General features: G+C 44.7%; 1 pseudogene; it reads left to right on the plus strand.

The window, feature by feature from the left end:
* Positions 1 to 15,395: 15,395 nt before the first annotated feature.
* On the plus strand, positions 15,396 to 16,508 carry LOC132816607 (myosin regulatory light polypeptide 9-like; annotated as a pseudogene).
* Positions 16,509 to 16,774: the final 266 nt, after the last annotated feature.

Below are 16,774 nucleotides of genomic sequence, written 5' to 3' on the forward strand. Positions count from 1 at the left end.
GTATAGGACAGATGTTAGGGGTAGATTCTTTACTCAGCGAGTCGTGAGTTCATGGAATGCCCTGCCAGCAGCAGTGGTGGATTCTCCCTCTTTATGGGCATTTAAATGGGCATTGGATAGGCATATGGAGGATAGTGGGCTAGTGTAGGTTAGGTGGGCTTGGATCGGCGCAACATCGAGGGCCAAAGGGCCTGTACTGCGCTGTATTTTTCTACAATATACTGGAGGTCTTGAAAAGACATAATGATGGATAATTCTCTGTCACCTGATCAGAGGGGTTTAACCCCCTGGGAGAGGAGGCGCATTCAGTCAGGATTTACCCCTACACTGAGTGCAGAAGTGGAATTTATACCATGAGGAGTTGTGTTGAGGTGGATTTACTCCCTGAGAGGCTGGATTTTACTCTCCCATAGGGTGAAAGTGCATCAAGGTGGGGTTTACCTAAACTGAAGATCCTGAGGGGTAATGATGTACTCAGGTACAGACGGAATGTCGGCTTGACCTCAATCTGCAACTTCCCAAAGGTCAGCTCCCACGGTTGATCAGCACTCCACCAGGTTTGAACTTTCAACAGCTTCTTTAGAAGGAGTGTGAAAGGCTTTTGCTCAATATTAGTCACCATGAGTGCAATCCCTGAAAGATATTTCAAAACACGGTCATTGTGAACATTTATTCCCGTTTTGTTACCACATCAAGAAGAAAACTCAACTCAGTCAAGCCCTCGCTGTCTCCACCAAATCCTGGTCCATTTCTTTCTTTATTCACTCATGGTTGGGGTCAATATTTATCGCCCATCCCTAGTTGCCCCTTGAGAAGGTGGGGTGAGCTGCCTCCTTGAACCACTGCAGTCCCTGTGCTGTGGACTTACCCACAATACCTTTTGGGAGGGAATTCCAAGATTTTGACCCAGCGATACTAATGGATATATTTCCAACCCAGGATGGTGAGTGGCTTGGACTCCTGACATGTGCCTTGGAGATGATGGACAGGCTTTAGGGAGTCAGGAGGGGAGTTAACTCGTCACATTATTCCTAGCTTCTGACTTGGTCTTGTAGCCAATGTGTTTATGTGTCTAGTCTATTTCAAATTCTGTTCAACTGTAAACCCAGTTGTCAATAGTGGGGGAGTTCAATGATGGTAATACCATTGAATGCCAAGGGGAGGTGGTTAGTTTGTCTGTTATTGGAGATGGTCATTGCCTGGCATGTGTGTGGCATGAATGTTACTGGCACTTATCAGCCTAAGCCTGGATTCTGACCAGATATAGTTGTATTTAGCATGGACTGCTTCAGTATCTGAGGAGTCACAAACGGTGCTGACTGTTCACCAATCATTGGTAAACATCCCCACTTCTGACCTTATGATGGAGGGAAGGTCATTGATGAAACTTTATAATGAGACAGTAATAGCTGTGTCACATCCCTCCTGTCTCTGAGTATGTGCAGGTGGAGAGGTCTGAGATTGAAAACCGAACTAAAGCCCCTTACCATTGCTTGCTGCGGTCAGCACAATGTGATCCAGTTTCTCGGTGGTGATGGGATAGACCCATATGTTGTTGGGTGGTTTCTCTGTTACTGACTCAGGGACCCAGTCAATCTCTTCCTCTTCCACAGGAATCTCTCCAGTCAGTATGTCAGCCGCTATCCTGTTGCTCAGTGATTCCCCTGTCACAGTGTTCATGGTTCCTTCCTCCTCTTCAGGGAAAGGGTTGTCAGCTACATTGACACCAAAACCAACAGTGAAACCTTTCTTATAATAACTCTTTAAATGGAAATTTTCAACACCTTTACAATCCCTTCTCAAATGGTATCTCTCTAGAAATTACACCATTCAGCAAACGTGCTTACTGGAGTAGGCCATTCTGTCCCTCCAACCTGTCCCACCATTCAGCGAGATCATGGCTGATCTTAAATACAGGAAACAGGAACAGGCCATTTGACTCTTCAAGACTGCTGTAGCATTTATCATGATCATGGTTGATCATACTATTCCTGCTTTGCCACATAATCTTTGATTCCTCTAGCCCCAAATGCTATAAACTTCTTGAAATATAACATTTTGACCTCAATAACTTTCTGTGGTAGCAAATTCTACAGACTCACCATTATCTGGGTGAAGACATTTCGCCTCAACTCAGTCCTAAATAGTCCACTCTGTATCTTACATTGTGACCCCTGGTTCTGGACTCCCTGGTCATCAGCCTGAATCTACCCTACCCAGTCCTGTTATAATATTATGGGTTTCTATGAGAACCCCCACCCCTATTCATCTGAACTACAATGAATATAATCCTCACCAATTCAATCTCTCCTCAATCTCTCCTGTCGTCCCTGGAATCAGTTTTGTAACCTTCGCTGCGCTCCCTCTATAGTAAGAAGATCCTTCCTTAGATAAAGAGACAATAACTGCAGACAATATTCCAGGTGTGGTCTCACCAAGGCCCTGTATAATTGCAGCAAGACATTCCTGCTCCTGTACTCAAATCTTCTCACTCTGAAGGCCATTACACCACTTGCCTTCTTCACTGCCTGCTGCACCTACATGCCTACCTTCAGTGATTGGTGTGTACAAGGATATTCAGATCTCATTGCACATTCCAGTCTCTCACATTACAGTCAGACAGATAATAATCTGCTTTCTGGATTTTGCTCCCAAAGTGAATAACCTCATGCTTATCCATTTTGTACTTCATTTGCTCACTCAGCCTGCCCAAATCTCACTGAAGTATTCTGAATCCTCCTCACAACTCACCCTCCCACCAAGCTTTGTGTCATCTGCACACTTGTAGACATTACAAGTTTAGTTCCCTCATCTTGCAGAATCTGCATTTTCTGAGCAAAATAGAATGTCTCTGCAAATATAATTCTGCAAATGCAAATACATATTAAAACAGCCATCCCCTACAGACAAGCCCTACGTGTACACAGGATCTGTTCAGATGAGAAAGAGCATGACGGACACTTGAAGGTGCTCAAGGATACTCTCATAAGAACAAGCTACAATCTCAACTCATCAATCACCAGTTCTGATGTACCACAGCGAGAAACTGTAATGACCTCCACATGCACTCTCTCTCTCTCATGCACACACACACACATATAAGTCTATGGGGTGAATTTGTATTTGCAGAATTATATTTGCAGATGCTGTATGTCTCTATGACCCTCTGACTCTAAATCTCAAAGTGTAAAGGAATTCACTCACCTGGATTTTGATATTAGCCAAACTCCATCTAGTGGCAATAGTTTGTCAGTACAACCTGCACTAACCACTTGCTGCCACCAGATGGACATGTAAGAGCCTGGAAGAACACAGCAAGCCAGGCAGCACCAGCAGGTGGAGAGGTCAATATTTCGGGTATGACCCTTCTTCAGGACTGAGGGGTGCGTGTAAGGGAAGCTGCAAATAAAGGGTGGGGTTTGTGACGGTGGGTTTGGGGTGGGGAGAGGGGTGGGGTAGTAAGGTAGCGATAGGTGAGCACGGGCGGAGGGTACGGCCTGGTTGGTCGATGGGAGGCATGAATGCAGTTAGTTCTGGAAGGAAGGGTCGATGTGAGATACATAAGAACTAAAGCAGGAGTAGGCCATATGGCCCTTCGAGCCTGGTCAGCCATTCAATAAATCACGGCTGATCTTTTTGTGGACTCGACTCCACTTACCCACCCTCTCACCATAACCCTAATTCCTTTATTGTCAAAAAAAAGTTGTCATAGCTTTCAAAACACTTACTGAAGTAAGTTCACTGGGCAGGGAATTCCATAGTTTCAACCCCCCGGGTGAAGATGTTCCTTCTCAATTCAGTCCTAAATCTGCTCCCTCTAACCTTGAGGCTATGCCCTCTTGTCCTACTTTCACCCGTCAGTGGAAACATCCTCTCTACTTCTTTCTTATCTATTCCCTTCATAATTTTATATGTTTCTATTAGATCTCCCCTCATTCTTCTAAATTCCAACAAATAACATCCCCCTCTACTCAGTCTGCCCTAATAAGTCAACCCTCTCATCTTTGGAATCAACCGAGTGACCCTCCCCTGCACCCCCTCCAGGGCCAGTACATCCTTTCTCAAGTAAGGAGACCAAAGCTGCACCCAGTACTCCAGGTGTGGCCTCACCAGCACCTTGTACAGCTGCAACATAACCTCCCTGCTTTTAATCTTAATCCCTTTGGCAATGAAGGACAAAATTCCATTTGCCTTCCTAATTGTTGTACCCGCAGACCAGCCCTCTCTGATTCATGCACAAGGACACTCAGGTCTCTCTGCACAGCAGCACGCTGCAACTTTTTACCATTCAAATAATACTCCTTTTCACTGTTACTCCTACCAAAGTGCATAATTTCACATTTATTAACATTGTATTCTATCTGCCAGACCTTTGCCCACTCACTTGAAGTACCTACGTTACTCTACACAGTTTCACTGTCCTCTGCACACTTTGCTCTGCCACTCATCTTAGTGTCATCCACAAACTTTGACACCGTACACGTGGTCCCCAACTCCAAATCATCTGTATGGAGTGGAAGGGAGAGGGGGAGGGGAGCTGGGAAGGGAATTGGGGGATGGGAAGGGAGGTTATTTGAAATTGGAGAATCAATATTGAGCCCTCCGGGCATGCTGACTGGCCAGGCAGAAGATGAGGCATTTCTCTTTTTTTGCCTTTTTTTAAACGCAGTACAGGCTCTTTGATGTTCGGCCAACCTGTAAAACCAATCTGAAGCCCATCTAACCCACAGTATTCCATTCAAATCCAATGGCCAGTTAAATGCCCTTAAATTTGGTGAGTCTAATCCTGTTGCAGGCAGTGCGTTCCACGCCCCTACTATTCTCTGAGTAAAGAAACTACCTCTGACATCTGTCCTATATCTATCGCTCCTCAGTTTAAAGCTATATTCCCTCGTGCTAGCCATAAACATCATCCAAGGAAAAAGGCTCTCACTGTCCACCCTATCTAACCCTCTGATTATCTTACAGTCTCAATTAAGTCACCTCTCAACCTTCTTCTCTCTAACAAAAACAGTCTCAAATCCCTCAGCCTTTCCTCGTAAGACCTTCCCTCCATACCAGGCAACACCCCAGTAAATCTCCTCTGAATCCTTTCCAAAGCTTCCAAATTCTTCCTAAATGCAGTGCCCAGAACTGTACTCAATACTCCAAGTGCAGCTGCACCAAAGTTTTGTACAGCTGCAGTATGACATCATGGCTCCGAAACTCAATCCCTCTACCAATAAAAGCTAATACACCGTATGTTTTCTTAGCAACTCTATCAACCTGGGTGGCAACCTTCAGGGATCTATGTACATGAATACTGAGATCTCTCTGCTCATCTACACTACCAAGAATCTTACCATTACCCCAGTACTCTGTATTCCTGTTACTCCTTCTAAAGTGAATCACCTCGCACTTTTCCACATTAAACTCCATTTGCCACCTCTCAGCCCAGCTCTGCAGCTTATCTATGCCCCTCTGTAACCAACAACATCCTTTGTCACTGTCCACAACTCTACCGACCTTAGTGTCATCTGCAAATTTACTAACCCATCCTTCTATACCCTCATCCGAGTCATTTATAAAAATGACAAACAGCAGTGGCCCCAAGACAGATCCCCACTAGTAACCGAACTCCAGAATGAATATTTCCCATCAGCTACCACCCTCTATCTTCTTTCAGCTAGCCAATTTCTGAACCAAACCGCTAAAATCCCATGTCTCCATATTTTGTACAAATAGCCTACCGTGGGGAATCTTATCAAACACCTTACTGAAATCCATATACACCCCATCAACCGCTTTACCCTCAACCACCTGTTGGTCACCTTCTTAGAGAACTCAGTAAGGTTTGTGAGGGACGACCTACCCTTCACAAGACCATGCTGACTACTCCAATCAAATTATTCCTTTCTAGATGATTATAAATCTTATCTCTTATAACCTTTTCCAACACTTTACCCACAACTGAAGTAAAGCTCACTGGTCTATAATTACTCCCCTTCTTGAACAACATTTGCTATCCTCCAATCTTCTGGCACTATTCCTGCAGACAATGACAATATAAAGATCAAAGCAAAGACTTTGCAAACACCTCCCTGGTTTAATGTGTAAACCGCGTTAGGGAACTGGAGCTGGATGAACTTCGGATCATTCGGGAGGCAGAGGGGGTTATTGAGAGGAGTTACAGGGAGGTAGTCACATCTCAAGTACAAGATGAAGGTAGATGCATTACAGTCAGGGTATGGAAAGGGAACCGACAGGCAGTGCAGGGATCCCCTGTGACTGTTCCCCTCAACAAGTATACCATTTTGGATACTGTTGAGGGGGATGACTTACCAGGGGTAAGCAATGGGGAACAGGTCTCTGGGCAAAGAGTCTGTCCCTGTTGCTGAGAAGGGAAGGGGGAAAGAGGAGCAGAGCATCAGTCACTGGGGACTCTATAGTTAGGGGGACAGATAGGAGGTTCTGTAAGAATGAGAGAGACTCATAGTTGGTGTGTTGCCTCCCAGGTGCCAGGGTCCGTGATGTCTCTGATCATGGTTTCAGGATCCTTGAGGCGGAGGGGGATCAGCCCCAACTCATGGTCCACATATACACCAACGACATAGGAAGGAAAAGGGATGGGGATGAAGACAGAAATTCAGGGAGCTAGGGTGGAAGCTTAGAGCTAGAACAAACAGAGTTGTTATCTCTGGTTTGTTGCCCATGCTATGTGCTAGCGAGGCAAGGACTAGGGAGAGGGAGGAGTTGAACACGTGGATGCAGGGATGGTGCAGGAGGAAGGGTTTCGGATACCTGGATAATTGGGACTCTTTCTGGGAAAGGTGGAACCTCTACAAACAGGATGGTCTTCACCTGAACCAGAGGGGTACCAATATCCTGGGGGGGAAATTTGCTAATGTTCTTTGGTGGGAAGGGGGAGGTGGTTTAAACTAATGCAGCAGGGGGATGGGACCCTGAATTGAAGTTCCAGTGTCCAGGAGGTTGAGGGTAGTGAGGTCAGGGTTAGGTTTACAAGGTTGCAAGAGGGCACTGGCAATCAGGATGTTGGGTTGAAATGTGTGTACTTCAACGCCAGGAGCATCCGGAATAAGGTGGGTGAGCTTGCAGCATGGGATAGTACCTGGGACTTCGATGTTGTGGCCATTTCAGAGACATGGATAGAGCAGGAACAGGAGCAGTTGTTGCAGGTTCCGGGATTTAGATGTTTCAGTAAGAACAGAGAAGATGGTAAAAGAGGGGGTCATGTAGCACTGTGGGTCAAGGACAGTATTACTGTTCCTGAAAGGATGTTTGAGGACTCATCTACTGAGGTAGTAATGGTCTGAGGTTAGAAACAGGAAAGGAGAGGTAACCCTGTTGGGAATTTTCTATAGGCCTCCAAATAGTTCCAGAGATGTAGAGGAAAGGATAGCAAAGATGATCTTCAATAGGAACGAGAGAGACAGGGTGGTTTTATGGGGGAATTTAACTTTCCAAATATTGACTGGGAATACTATAGTTCAAGTACTTAAGATGGGTCAGTTTTTGTCCAATGTGTGCAGGAGGGTTTCCTGACACAGTATGTAGACAGGCCAACAAGGGGCGCGGCCACAATGGATTTGGTACTGGGTAATGAACCCAGCCAGGTGTTAGATTTGGAAGTAGGCACTTTGGTTATGTTTACTTTAGTGATGAAAAGGGTGAGGTATATACCGCAGGGCAAGAGTTATAGCTGGGGAAAGGCAATTGATGCGATTAAGAAAGATTTAGGATGCATAGAATGGGAAAGGAAACTGCAGGGGATGGGCACAATTGAAATGTGGAGTTTGTTCAAGGACCAGCTATTGCGTGTCCTTTATAACTATGTACTGGTCAGGCACGGAGGAAATTGTCGAGCGGGGGAGCCGTAGTTTACTAATAAAGTTGAATCCCTTGTCAAGAGAAAGAAGAAGGCTTATATTAGGATGAGAAGTGATGGCGGCTGGGGCACTTGAGAGTTACAAGTTAGGCAGGAAAGACTTAAAGAGAGAACTAAGAAGAGCCAGGTAGGGACATGAGAAGTCATTGGCGGATAGGATCAAAGAAACCCCAAAAGCTTTCTATAGATACATCAGGAATAAAAGAATGACTAGAGTAAGATTAGGGCCAATCAAGCAAAACAGTGGGAAGTTGTGCGTGGAGTCAGAGGACATAGTGGAAGTGCTAAATGAATACTTTTTGTCAGTATTTACACTAGAAAAAAACAAAGTGGTCGAGGAGAATACTGAGACACAAGCTACTAGACAAGATGGGATTGAGGTGCATAAGCAGGGCATGTTAGCAATTCTGGAAAGTGTGAAAATAGGTAAGTCCCCTGGGTTGGATGAGATTTATCCTAGGATTCTCTGGGAAGCCAGTGAGGAGATTGCAGGACCTTTGGCTTTGATCTTTATGTCATGGTCTACAGTAATAGTGCCAGAAGACTGGAGGATAGCAAATGTTGTTCCCTTGTTCAAGAAGGTGAATAGAGACAACCCTGTTATTTATAGACCTGTGAGCCTTACATCGGTTGTGGGTAAAAAGGATTATGAGAGATAGGATTTATAATCATCTAGAGATGAATAAGTTGATTAGGGATAGTCAACACAGTTTTGTGAAGGGTAGGTCGTGCCTCACAAACCTTACTGAGTTCTTTGAGAAGGTGACAAAACAGGTGGATGAGGGTAAAGTGGTTGATGTGGTGTATATGGACTTCAGTAAGGTGTTTGATAAGATTCCCCACGGTAGGCTTTTGCACAAAATACAGAGATATGGGATTGGGGTGATTTAGCGGTTTGGATCAGAAATTGGCTAACTGAAAGAAGACGGAGGGTGGTGTTTGGTGGGAAATATTCATCCTGGAGTTCAGTTACTAGTGGTGTACCACAATGATTTGTTTTAGGTCCACTGCTGTATGTCATTTTTATAAACAACCTGGATAAGGACATAGAAGGATGGATTAGTAAATTTGCAGATGACACTTAAGTTATTAGAGTTGTGGATAGTGACGAAGGATGTTCTAGGTTACAGGGGACATAGATAAGCTGCAGAGCTGGGCTGACAGGTGGCAAATGGTCTTTAATGGGGAAAAGTGTGAGGTGATTCACTTTGGAAGGAAAAACAGGAATACAGAGTACTGGGCTAATGATAAGATTCTTGGTGGTGTAGATGAGCAGAGAGATCTCAGTGTCCATGTACATAGATCCCTGAAAGTTGCCACCCAGGTTGACAGGGTTGTTAAGAAGGCATAAAGTGTGTTAGCTTTTATTGGTAGAGGGATTGTGTTTTGGAACCATAAGATTATGCTGCAGCTGTACAAAACTCTGGTACGGCCACACTTGGAGTATTGTGTACAGTTCTGGTCACCGCATTATAGGAAGAATTTGGAAGCTTTGGAAAGAATTCAAAGGAGATTTACTTGGATGTTGCCTGGTATGGTGGGAAGGTATTATGAGGAAAGGCTGAGGGACTTGAGGCTGTTTTCATTAGAGAAGAAGGTTGAGAGGTGACTTAATTGACACATATATGATAATCAAAGGGTTAGATAGGGTGGACAGTGAGAGTTGTTTTCCTTGGATGTTGATGGCTAGCACGAGGGGGCATAGCTTTAAATTGAGGGGTGATGGATATAGGGCAGATGTCAGAGGTAGTTTCTTTACTCAGAGAGTAGTAGGGGTGTGGAATGGCCTGCCTGCAACAGTTGTAGACTCATCAACTTTGTGGGTATTTAAATGGACATTAGGTAGACATATGGACGAGAATGGAATAGTGTAGGTTAGATGGGCTTCAGATTGGTTCCACAGGTTGGTCAAACATCGAGGGCCACAGGGCCTGTACTGCGCCGTAATGTTTCATGTTCTATGTTCTAGGACCTCCCCTCATTCCTTGCAGTGAGGTGATTGTGAGGTTCACCCTACCTGGAACTCCTAGCAGTTCTCTACTGAGACGTGGGCCACCACCCTCCTGCAAAACCTGCAGCCACATTCTGCACTGATAGTCAGGATCAATGAAAAGTGGTATTGGTAATGGACAGTATTTGATCAGGATCCGTGTGAGCAGAATGCTGACTCTGGCGGTGGCATTGACTGGAAGTTTAGCATGGTTCCACTTTAACTGCTCTCCCAGGGAACTGAGAATGTCCAGTAGCAGGAAGTCACTCCGAGTGGGGATGGATTTAGAAGCTGGATGGTGCTCTGTGTCTGATCCTGCCTTTTCTTGTGAGGCAGGGAATGTTTTCTCTGGCAGCAACTTTATTAGTTCCTGCCGCACATCTTCCGGCTCCATCTGTATCTCTCCTGTGTAGCAAGCTGCTTCCCATTTCTTCAGGAGTTCCTGCCTCAGATTCTCACCAAAGGGGCTGAGGTAAACAATGGCAGCTGCTGTCAACAAACTGTCCCCGGAAACCGTCATCCTTCTGTTTTCTGCCTGTTTTAAGGCAACATCCCAGTCATATTGGTGAGGGTTCATCGCACGCATCAGGTCTTCAGCTTCAGTCAGTTTCTGCTGCCATTTTGCCATCTCAGCTAAATGTATATCCTCGTCATCTTTGAGGGCCTGCAGTGCGTCCTGCTCCTTTTGCTCCACCAGTCGGAGCACTTCTATGTCACTGAGGTCTGTCACCGAGTCAGATTCTGACAAATAGTCATCTCCATCTTCCCGTAACAAGGCAACCAGTTTTTTCTTCATTTCAAATGTCTGCTTCCTCAGCAATCCCAGTCTGAGTTGAGCTTCCTCAATGCGGGATTGGTACTCGTTGACAAAGGAAGGACTGTACTCACGGACCAAGCTGGAGTACTGGTAGATCGCTTTAATCCACAGACTGAACGATTCTAAGGCCTGACTGGCCTCCCGCACTACTTCTGGTTGGAATTCTGGTTGATCCACAATATCCCCCAGAGCCTTGTGCACGGATTCTGGAATATTGTCCTTGTCGTAGAATTCCAGTTCCTATACAGAAAGAATTATAAAAGTTAGAAATATTTTTCCACAGCATATCTGTGTTAATAAGTATCCCAACATAATTCTGTGAGTCACACACCAGTAAAGGTAGATGTTGAAAATTGCTGGAGAAACTCAGCAGGTCCAGCAGTATTTATCAGAGAGACAGAAACCAAAATAACATTTCCGCTCTGACAATATGGCAGTGTTCCAGTTCCACAATAGCATTGCGCCTCTTGCTCTCATACACCAGAAAGGTGCCCCTTGTTCTGTTTGTCCTAGTACCTACTCCTTGTCTCACCTAAACAGCAGGTTTTCCAATTCCTCACCAGTATGGAGGAGGTAGTTGTTGCTTGTAACCAGTGTAGACAGAGACATGGGCACTCCATCTGTCATTAGTCAGTATGTACCCATCCAGGTTGAAGTATGTTAGACAGAGTTGGCCAATCCACTTGACATTCTTCCCATCTCTGGCTCAACTCTTCTTTACTGCACTTTCTCCCCACCTATCATTGACACTTTGAGCTGTCCTCAACCATTCTCTATTACCCTCCCCGCAATCCATTTCCGCTCTTCCTCTCAGCCCCTCCCCTCCCCTCCATCCATACTCCTCAATGTCCATCACCTCATTCCAGTGACTCCTTGCTTTGCTTGTTCTGTCCTCCCTTCCTGTTGATGTTTGTCAGCTGGTTTCCTTTCTTTACCCTCCTGAACTGAAGGGTGTCTTAACTCAAGACCTGACTCTTTCACCAAAATCATTAACTCTCAACTACCCTCTTGAAGTAACTGCACAGAGGCAGGTATCCTGTCACCAAGACTCCCTTCATTTACATGTGCATAGTACATGGATTCTGACCAGCCAGCTCAGAGCCAGCCCCTAGAGTGAGGAGACTCACTGAATCCCCTGGTTATGTTTTTTTCTTACTGACTGCATGGTTCCAGGTTGTTTAGAAGTCAGTCTCCTCTCCTCCTTAACACAGAAAAGTAGAGAGTTCTTCACACACTGATCCAGCTCCCTCAGAGCCAGCTCTCAGAGTGAACAGGGTGTCTGACACTCCTTTTCATTTCTTTATTCCCTCCCCCTACACTACCGCCTGACAGTGGTAGTGCTTATTTTCCCCAGCAACCCCATGTCGTGTGTGTGTGTGTGTATGTGTGTGTGTGTGTATGTGTGTGTGTGTGTGTGTGTGTGTATGTGTGTGTGTGTGTGTGTGTATGTGTGTGTGTGTGTATGTGTGTGTGTGTGTGTGTGTGTATGTATGTGTGTGTGTGTGTATGTGTGTGTGTGTGTGTGTGTATGTGTGTATGTGTGTGTGTGTGTGTGTGTGTGCAGGTGTTGGACACAGTGAAAAACAGCAAGTGTGTCAATCTTTATTTATATTCCACCACCAGGAAGGAAGGAAACACCCGAGTGGCCAGTGAGAACCTTCTCCTGGTGATGTTAGTCAGCCAGGGTTTCCTGGTTGGCACAGGTTAACAACTCCAACCAAGGATCTCATAGTCAGTGAGATCCACCTGACCCTCGTTCCAAACACTACACTTCTGAAATGACCAAGTAAAGCCACTCAGTTCAAAGGAATTCCCCATGATGGGTAACAAACATTGATCTTGTTAACGGTGGCACAGTGGTTAGCACTGTTGCCTCACAGTGCCTGAGACCCGGGTTCAATTCCCACCTCAGGCGACTGTCTGTGTGGAGTTTGCACATCCTCCCCGTGTCTGTGTGGATTTCCTCCGGGTGCTCCGGTTTCCTCCCACAGTCCAAAGATGTGTGGGTCAGGTCAATTGGCCATGCTAAATTGCCCGTAGTGTTAGGTAAGGGACGAATGTAGGGGTATGGGTGGGTTGCGCTTCGGCGGGTCGGTGTGGACTTGTTGGGCCGAAGGGCCTGTTTCCACGTTGTAAGTAATCTAATCTAATAAAATAAAAGGAGCAGTGATACAGATTTATTGCACCAATGATCTGGGGATGTGATTCCAAATCCGATCACAGCCAATGGGAAATTTAAATTCAACTAATCTAAAAACTGTCCAAAATTAAACAAAGAACTGACAAATGGCATCCTTGCTAGCTGTGCTCATATTCCAAGAATGAATTAAATAAAATCTTTGCACCCTCTCAGTTTATAAGAATAAAAATAGTAAATGCCCCACCTGGTAGAAGTTTGGCTGGCCAATTAACTGTTTTGCATTTTCCCAACCTTCCGGTTTTCCAAACATCAGGCATAGGGTGTTCATCACCATGACAACAGGAGGAGGGGGGACTCGATATGTCCGTACCTCATCCAGATTGGCAGAGTTCAGTGACTGAAGAGCTTTTAAAGCTGTGGCATAGATTGGTTTCACCTGGAAGGCAAGAGATTGGATAAAAACACTGACAGAAACTGGACAGAGTTCAATCCACGGTCAGAACTAGCTCTGTTCCAGCGGACTATGGTCACCCTCGCTGGCCTAGTGATCTAGAGACTAACTGAATGATACTGGAATACATGGGATATTTCATGAAGAAACATGAACTCTTTTCGAACTATTGCCTTGGACCATAAGACGATAAGACATAGGAGTGGAAGTAAGGCCATTTGGCCCATCGAGTCCACTCTGCCATTCATTCATGGCTGATGGGCATTTCAACTCCACTTACCAGCATTCTCCCCGTAGCCCTTAATTCCTTGTGACATCAAGAATCTATCAATCTCTGCCTTGAAGACATTTAGCGTCCCGGCCTCCACTGCACTCTGCGGCAATGAATTCCACAGGCCCACCACTCTCTGGCTGAAGAAATGTCTCCACATTTCTGTTCTGAATTGACCCCCTCTAATGTCCACGGGTCCTAGTCTCCTCGCCTAACGGAAACAATTTCCTAGTGTCCATGCTTTCCAAGCCATATATTATCTTGTAAGTTTCTGTTAGATCTCCCCTTAATCTTCTAAACTCCAATGAATACAATCCCAGGATCCTCAGCCGTTCCTCGTATGTTAGACCTACCATTCCAGGGATCATCCGTGTGAATCTCCGCTGGACACGCTCCAGTGCCAGTATGTCCTTCCTGAGGTGTGTGGACCAAAACTGGATACAGTACTCCAAATGGGGCCTAACCAGAGCTTTATACAGTCTCAGGAGCACAACGATGCTTTTATACTCCAACCCTCTGAGATAAATGACAACATTGAATTTCATCAGCCATTTCCTGGACCACTCTCCCAAACTGTCCTCAGTACTACCTGCCTGTCCACCTAACTTTGTATCATCGGCAAACTTCGCTAGAATGCCCCAGTCCCTTCATCCAGATCATTAATATATAACGTGAACATCTGCGGCCCCAAACACTGAACCCTGCGGGACACCGCCAGAAGATCTTTCCTTCCCAGGTATTTACCCCTAGTTAATCCACCATATAATCAGATATATTACTGTACACCTCCATCTACCCCCTCTATCACCCCTCTAGTCTCTAACTTCACAAATTCAGGAGTCTGGACATTTCCAAATTGGGGAACCTGAATCTTCTCCTTCACTGTTCTCTGATGCCCCATAACATCATCTGGGAGACCTTTAAACTTGTAAATGTCCCTCACATAACACACCTGCTCCTGCTGAAACATGTTCTTTCATTCCCTGCTTGTACTATCCTGGATTTCTGGTCAAGGTATACTCTCACTCATTGGATGGGATCTTTCAGTTTCTTGGCTGCTGAGACCAGACAATTTCTGAGACTGTATCTGACTCACATGCTATCAAATATTCCTCATTTCTCTTGACTTATTTATCCAGCTGGAATTCTTCCATCACCCTCTGTGGATGTTTAACTCAGGAAGAAAATGATTTCAGTCTCTAAATCAAGCTACAGCTAGATTGTTGCTCACTTGGCTCTATCACTGTCACCAGCATTGACTGTTCTGTACGATAAGACAGAGGATCAAACAATTTTCCCAGACCCTGTGGAGTTTGCTTTACTCTCTTATTCCAACATTCCTGATCTCATTAAATTGTTTCATCTGTTTGGGTTTCACCATTAGTCTAGGAAGATCAATGACATCTTCGACTGGTTGTCAAGAACAGTTTGTTCCTGCTCCAGTAGCTCTCCAGGGGGGTGTCCATCTCCTTTAACTCTGATATTGGGACTAAGCCTTGCACATAGGCTCTGAAGTGAAGATTTTTGACTGTGAACAACTTCCTTATGTGTGTTGGAATGCAGTGAAATGTGTAAAATTCTGTTGGTCCTGACAGTTATTCCACTTTCTGTGTGTAGTCTTATTACTGACATAGTAATGTCTGTATCTTCAGCCAACAGGAGCTGGTCTGATAGGACACTAACAAATGCTCCAATATCACGTTTAAAATAAACAGGGTTTACATTCACACAGACATGTGCTGTATCTTCTGGCTGATCTAGAGTTGCTGCAGCCTTGATGGTTATCAGGGAAGTGGGGCAGTGCCAGTACTAAGGGAGCCGGAGAGGCGCCGATTTCAACTATGTCAAGCAAAAAGAACCAGGGGAAAGACACCAAGAAACGTTTTCAGCACGCAGCTTCATGCATTCACCATGTTTGATCAGTCACACATTCAGGAGTTTTAGGAGGCCTTCAACATGATCAGTCAGAACCATGATGGCTTCATTGATAAGGAGGATTTGCATGATATGTTAGCTTCACTTGATTCCTGATGAAGGGCTTATGCCCGAAACGTCGAATTTCCTGCTCCTTGGATGCTGCCTGACCTGCTGTGCTTTAACCAGCAACACATTTTCAGCTCTGATCTCCAGCATCTGCAGACCTCACTTTTTACCCTCACTTGGAAAGGACCCAAATGATGAATACCTAGAGGCAATGATGAATGAAGCTCCATGGCCTAATAACTTTACCATGTTCATGACCATGTTTGTTGAAATGCTGAATGGGACACCCTGAAGATGTAACCAGAAATGCCTTTGTATGTTTTGATGAAGAAGGAACAGATTGTATCCAGGAAGACTACTTGAGAGATCTGTTGCCAACAATGGGTGATGGGTTTACTGATGAGGAGGTGGGTGAACTTTTCTGTGAAGCACCAATTGATACTAAGGGCAATTGTAACTACATTGAATTTAGTCACATACTGAAATGTGGTGCCAAGGACAAAGCTGACCAATGGAATGTACAGGGGCTGGGGGAAAGCTCCTCATTTACTTTACAGAATTTATACCTATTGGAACATACTGCATGCCTTGGCTCTAATAAACACTGCTTTTTCTCATGACTTATATTTTTCAATCATGTTAGCACACTTTACACACACTTGAATTAACTGGAAGGTTAGTGGCAGGGAGCAAGAATCTCGAGAAGCAGATCACTTGATGCTTGAATATTTCTTGGAAACCACAAGGTTTTAGCCATTTGCTAGCGGTTACTCGTCTCTGGTTTATGACTTCCAAAGTGGTGGTATTTGTTTAAAGTGTTTTGATGTAGTGATCTGGCTTGCCAGAATTCCTCATTTTTCAGTTGTTTGAATTTTTTTTATGTTGTCATTTAGGTTGCAATATATGGGATGATGAGGAAAATGAACCACTGTCCATCTAACTCTTCTGATCGGTATACTTGGTTTGTCTAAAGACAATTGTCCTCATGAGTTGAAAGGGTATGATCAGCAAAAAGTTAATTTTGCATTGAAGATCATGATATAGTTGTGTTGGCATCTGTTTGTTCAATTTTGGATTTCAACTTCTGAAGCTATGTTTAAACATATAAATATGATCATTTTAATCAGTGATATTTGGTAATACTACTGAATGCTAAATGATGTGAAGAAAGTTCTAAGCTGCTTAATGAGGGATACCAGAAGATGATCCGAAAGACAAGGTTTCAGTTTAACTTGAG

The sequence above is a fragment of the Hemiscyllium ocellatum genome, chromosome 6 (genome assembly GCF_020745735.1).
Source record: "Hemiscyllium ocellatum isolate sHemOce1 chromosome 6, sHemOce1.pat.X.cur, whole genome shotgun sequence".
Classification (NCBI taxonomy): Eukaryota; Metazoa; Chordata; class Chondrichthyes; order Orectolobiformes; family Hemiscylliidae; genus Hemiscyllium; species Hemiscyllium ocellatum.